Source organism: Squalius cephalus (genome assembly GCF_949319135.1).
Source record: "Squalius cephalus genome assembly, chromosome: 24".
NCBI classification, from domain to species: Eukaryota; Metazoa; Chordata; class Actinopteri; order Cypriniformes; family Leuciscidae; genus Squalius; species Squalius cephalus.
This window is the reverse complement of record NC_137145.1, coordinates 1,851,990-1,857,989: the sequence shown is the minus strand read 5'-3', so window position 1 is coordinate 1,857,989 and position 6,000 is coordinate 1,851,990. Positions and strand designations below refer to the sequence as shown.

General features: G+C 37.0%; 2 protein-coding genes across 2 annotated transcripts in view; both read left to right on the top strand.

The window, feature by feature from the left end:
* The window catches only part of bmpr1bb (bone morphogenetic protein receptor, type IBb), a 283,072-nt gene that overhangs the window by 44,983 nt on the left and 232,089 nt on the right, over positions 1 to 6,000 (top strand). The gene's annotated exons all lie outside the window — the stretch shown is intronic.
* The window catches only part of opn4xa (opsin 4xa), a 58,343-nt gene that overhangs the window by 17,478 nt on the left and 34,865 nt on the right, over positions 1 to 6,000 (top strand). Inside the window, exon 2 of the mRNA XM_079860696.1 lies at positions 1,816 to 1,891. The gene's annotated coding sequence lies outside the window, so the exon portion shown is untranslated. The remainder of the gene's footprint in view (positions 1 to 1,815; positions 1,892 to 6,000) is intronic.

The following is a 6,000-nucleotide window of genomic DNA, read 5'->3' as shown; positions in this document are numbered from 1 at the left end:
ATGTGTAAGTTCATAAGTCGACAGCATTGCTGAGTATTTCCTCTATTAAAACTGCAGTGAACCAAAGACAGTCTCAAAAACACGCTTTGAAATCGCTGGTGTTTCTGACGTCACAAACTACCTTGTAACCAATCAGATCAACGTGTGATCGTCAACCAGTGGATCTCTGAGCTGAGTGAGTGAGTGGAGGCGGGGCTCATTTGCATATTCATAGAACCGCGCATTCTAAATGAGGCGAGGGTGTCGAGTTACATTCAAGATGTTTTAAGGCATAAAAAACTAATTTTAGTGATCAAAGATGAGATTTAAGGGATAAAATGACTGACTACAGGGCGACTTTGTTAAGTGTTTTCACAATGCATTGTGGGATTGTCTTGTCTGCTATGCATGCATGTGATGTTCCTCGTTTGAAGGACGCATAAATACAATCTTTGAGTCAGGAACACTTTTATGATGCCTTAAAGTGCTGCCCATGTAGGGAGCTCACTTGGTTTTAGCGCACAGCCATTCCTGCATGCCTTAAAATAGAGTAAAATTGAGTTCATTACAACTAAAAATGTTCCTACAAATCAAAGCATATCCGCATCTAAACACACTTTCTAATTATAATTGTAAAGAGTTCAGAATATACGTTATCTGGGCCTTTTAAAATGCTAATAATATTTGCATGTTCTTCTTTGTTATGCTTGCATTTACACATGATTGTGAATCTGGCACATGTGTTTTTATGACATCCGCCTTTATTTAGTTGTTTATTTAATTCTTAAAATAGATTTCTGTTTGGCCTCAATATAAGGTTTCTCTCCAGCGGCGTTTGGTCTGTTTGCTCTTTTTTTTCCTGAAACATATTTGGAGTAACTGAAGCCTTTGTTCTGTTCCGCTTCAAGTACTTTACAGTAATTAGTTCAGGATAAATAGGTATTTGGACTGTATTTCTAATGAGGCTTTGGGTAAAACGAGCTCAGCTTTAGAAAAGGTAAACACAGATGGTTCGTCTGTAGTGCGGCGTGTTTAAGTGTGTTCAACTGCGGCTCACAATAGAAACACTCGATAAACGCTAACCCACATATATACAGTCAAACCACACATTATTCAGACACCAGATATCATTTTTGATTTTTTTTTTACTAGTGTGATCAGGACAGTTATAGTTCATTTATGTAAGTGAGGAGAGCAAAATAAAGTAAACTGTGACATATTATACCCAAATATTCTTCATAGTGACTACCAGTGACATTTATAAACATTTAGGACCAAAAATGATTCGACACTTTGAGCTGATCATGTTTTGCTGAAGTGTGTTTTCTTTAATTGCTAATGCTCTTTTTACACACAGACTGAACACAATGAAGCATTGCTTGGTGATTGGTTGAGCTAAACTGGTATTATCTAATTGTGTAGTTAAATTTAACATCTGACAGATATTCAACATAATTCATGTGTGAGACAGTCTAACAGAAGGACGGACAAAACCAGTCAAATATCAACTGAGTTCTGCTCATATTTTATTACCATTCTCTAAACTATAGCGAATAAACTCTGATAATGTGAGAGATGTTGAAGGTGTGTGAATAAATGTTGGTTTGAATGTATATATATATATATATTTAATAAATATTGTATTTCGGCATTTTTTGCATTGCGGTGCTTTGCTTGTATTCTGCGCATTTTGGGAAATTATACATTGTGATAAGTAAACATTTATAAATATACATAGAAAGTTATTAAACTATTTATACTGTAGAAATACTGTAAGTAGCATGATAGTATTGGGTTTTTAATTTAACTGAGTTTTTTTTTTCTGTGAACCCACAGGACTCATCAGGGTCTGTCAGTCAGCGGTCAGGTATGATTGACATGTGGCCGTGACCCCGGGGTCGAGCTGATGTAGGTGAGTCATGTGACCTCTGAACTCTGACCCCTGCAGGCTCAATGACTCAAGTTACTGTGATTCAGAAGAATAAAGTAGCGTAGCGTACTGCCCACTGGAGATACTGTATACAACATTATACATATATATATATATCCTGTCAGTCCTGTAGTTTACTGGAGTATTTTAGTTCATTGATTCAATTATTTTGCAAACATTACCATCTAGTGGCTGTGACTGGTATTGCAAATTCCTTTGCACTTGGTAAATATTGAAAATCATAAATGTTTCTTGATCATCAAATCATCATATTAGAGTGATTTCTGAAGGATCATGTGACACTGAAGACTGGAGTAATGATGCTGAAAATTCAGCTTTGATCACAGGAATAAATTACACTTTAATATATATTCACATAGAAAACAGATGATTTACATTATAAGAATATCTCACTATTTTTACTGTGTTTTTTAACAAATAAATGTGAACCTAGTGAGCGTAAAGATCTATATGATAAAAATTTTTAGTTTAAACTGCACATACCATCTCTGTTTTCATGTTCATTTTGATGTCATGATTTTGATTTGATGGTTTAGCCATCAAGAAACATGCCAAGTTTTGCCCTCAAGTCCTAAATTGAGAAATGTGTTTTACTATGGTAATTATTATAGTGTGTTTTGTTATAGCATTATAGTACAGGTATATTAAATCTCTGCATATGCAGTGCATCATGTAATGGTTTTGGAAGTAATAAAACTGGGTGTCAGATAATTAAATCTCTTTTTTTTAGGGCTGTCAAAAGATTAATCGCGATTAATCGCATCCAAAATAAAAGTTTGTTTTTAATAATATATGTGTGTGTACTGTGTATAATTAAATTTGTATATATAAATACACACACATGCATGTATATATTTAAGAAAAATGTGTTATTTATATATAAAAATATATATATTTATATATAATATAAACTATATAAATATATATACAGTATATGTATGCAAATATTTCTTAAATATATACATGCATGTGTGTGTATTTATATATACAAAATAATTATACACAGTACACACACATATATTATGTAAACACAAACTTTTATTTTGGATGCGATTAATCGAGATTAATCTTTTGACAGCCCTACTTTTTTTCCAATAGGGACCTGAGTAAAATAGCAGCATAAACCATAACCAAGACAAACAAAACAACATGAAAAGTACAAATGTGGAGGACTATGAGCTAAAACACTGATCAAACCTCTTTAAAAATGCTCCAAAGGTTTTAGGACAGATGTAAGAATGTATCTTTTTTTATTATTTTTTTTTATTTTTGCACATTATATAAGTGTTTCCTGACGCATGTTCATGTTGTGTGGCGTCTCGGGATGACAGAGAAATGCTTGTCACATTCGTCTCCAGCCCGAAGCAAAACCTGCCAGAGGCCGTCTATCAGGCCTGTGAAACACACACACACACACACACACACACACACACACCGACCGATGGCCCTTCTGTGCCCGACAGCCATTCGGGGCGTTAAGAAGTGTGTGTGAGTGTAGATGGTGAACGATGCCACAGGGATGACTGACGCTCTGGAAACATGAACTGTCTGTGGCGCTTTTTTCCCTTTCACACATTTTAGTAATCAATTCGAAAGCTTAAAGGGATAGTTCGGCCAAAAATGATATTAAACCCATGATTTACTCACCCTCAAGCCATTCAAGATGCATATGTCAATCTTTTTTCAGACGAACATATTTTCAGTTATTTTAGAAAATGTCTTAGATCTTTCAGTGGTTATAATGTGAAGTTAAGGGGTCCACCTCCTTCAAGTCCAAAAATGTGCATGCATCCTTCACAAAAGTAATCCATCCGGCTCCAGGGGGATAAACGAAGGCCTTCTGAGGGTAATCCGTGCGGTTTTGTCGTAAAAATATACATATTTAAAACTTTATAAATGAAAATATCTGGCTTCCGGCAACGGTCGACGCGCGTTCACGGCAGATGGATGCCGGTGTATGACGTAGGACGTAGCGTTTGATTTAGCTGTACTTCGTTCTACGTCACGGCGCTTCCTACACTACGTCCTACGTCATACACCGGCATCCATCTCCCGTGAACGAGCGTCGACTGTTGCCGGAAGCCAGATATTTTCATTTATAAAGTTTTAAATATGTATATTTTTACGACAAAACCGCACGGATTACCCTCAGAAGGCCTTCGTTTATCCCCCTGGAGCCGGATGGATTACTTTTGTGAAGGATGCATGCACATTTTTGGACTTGAAGGAGGTGGACCCCTTAACTTCACATTATAACCACTGAAAGATCTAAGACATTTTCTAAAATAACTGAAAATGTGTTCGTCTGAAAAATGATTGACATATGCATCTCGAACGGCTTGAGGGTGAGTAAATCATGGGTTAAATATCATTTTTGGCCGAACTATCCCTTTAATCACTCAAAATTCATCCTCTGAAAGACATTTTGAAGTTGGACATGCAAACAGTATTTTAAAGTCGGGAAGTTGGACGCATCTTTTCTTCCCTATTGTGCCGTGTATCCGAGTGAAACTGCTTCTCAAACAAGAACAAATGTGGGCGGGGCTTGATTTCGTCTGTGAGGAATTGATTGGATGGTTGCGGTTTGCTATTGGTGGATCTCATGTGAGTGACAGGTTGCCCCGCCCACATCATCAGAGAAGAGATGAGATGTCGCTGCTTGATTAAAGATTATAAGGCGCATGAATTTAAAGTCCCCCTGTGTTAAATCCAGTTTTTAATGTTGTTTATGTGTCTATGTGGTGTTTTTAATCTGCTTTAAGACAAACCATGTGTAAATTCATAAGTCGACAGCATTGCTGAGTATTTCCTCCTTAAAACTGCAGTGAACCAAAGACAGTCTCAAAAACACGCTTTGAAATCGCTGGTGTTTCTGACGTCACAAACTACCTTGTAACCAATCAGATCAACGTGTGATCGTCAACCAGTGGATCTCTGAGCTGAGGGAGTGAGTGGAGGCGGGGCTCATTTGCATATTCATAGAACCACGTATACTAAATGAGACAAGGGTGTCGAGTTACATATTTTAAGGCATGGAGATATTTTTATAGTAATAGCAGCCGAGTGTCAGTCCGGTGTTGTGGTGTGATGCTGAAAGCGTGTGATTCTGTGGCGTGTTTGGGATCCTGAAGGCCTTTTGCTGCAGCTGTCAATGACATATTTGTCAAGTTAATTAAAGCCATGCTGTTCATTACTGACTCGATCGATGTCCTGTGTTCACTTTCTCTCTTCCCTCACGGAAGCGGCATCTCTCTGGTTTTCTGTATGGAAATTTCTGCACTCAAACAGAACAAGATAGCCGCGGCGAAGCCTGTGTTTTTCACTAGGCTACTCAAAAGTCTTCTGAGTTTTCAGGCACTAGAGACTTGTTTTGCCGCAATACGTCCTCGGGGAAGGACAAGTAGCATGTGTTACAATCGTACAATCAATGTCAACGTCCTTGCTGTATTCATTTCATCACAAACACAATTACATCCATTGAAGAGCATCTATAGTGTGTCGTCCATGACTCCGAGGTCCTCTGTGATTGATCATTAGGATATTTTAGGTGCTCAGTACATTAAAGAATCAATGCAATCACACAAAACGTTAGTTCAGATGCAACATTCATCACGAGTCCACAATTAGAGTGATCATCCTCCATTCACTTAGAGAAGTCATTGACACATATATTGATTAATGCACTACAGCAACACACTGTTTCTCTTCACAACTCATTGCTTTTCTATTGAATGCTCAGATGAAGTTACATTGAAATTGCATGAATCAGTGAACGTCAAAGGACCATCTCTAGTGATCAGACATGATACGAGTGCCATATCATGTATGAGTGAACATAGAGTTCAGATGCAAAAGCCTCTAAGTGCCGTCTGAAATTTTCTTCTAGAATGATAATTTTTATCAAGCTCGTATATTTAAGTTCAGTAAATTCACTTAAATGGCAATGAAAATTACCTATGCATTGTCATTTAGGTGAAATTACTGAACTTAAATATACGAGCTTGATAAAAACGATCATTCTACAAGAACATTTCATACTTAGAGGCTTTTGGATATAAACTTTTCATATG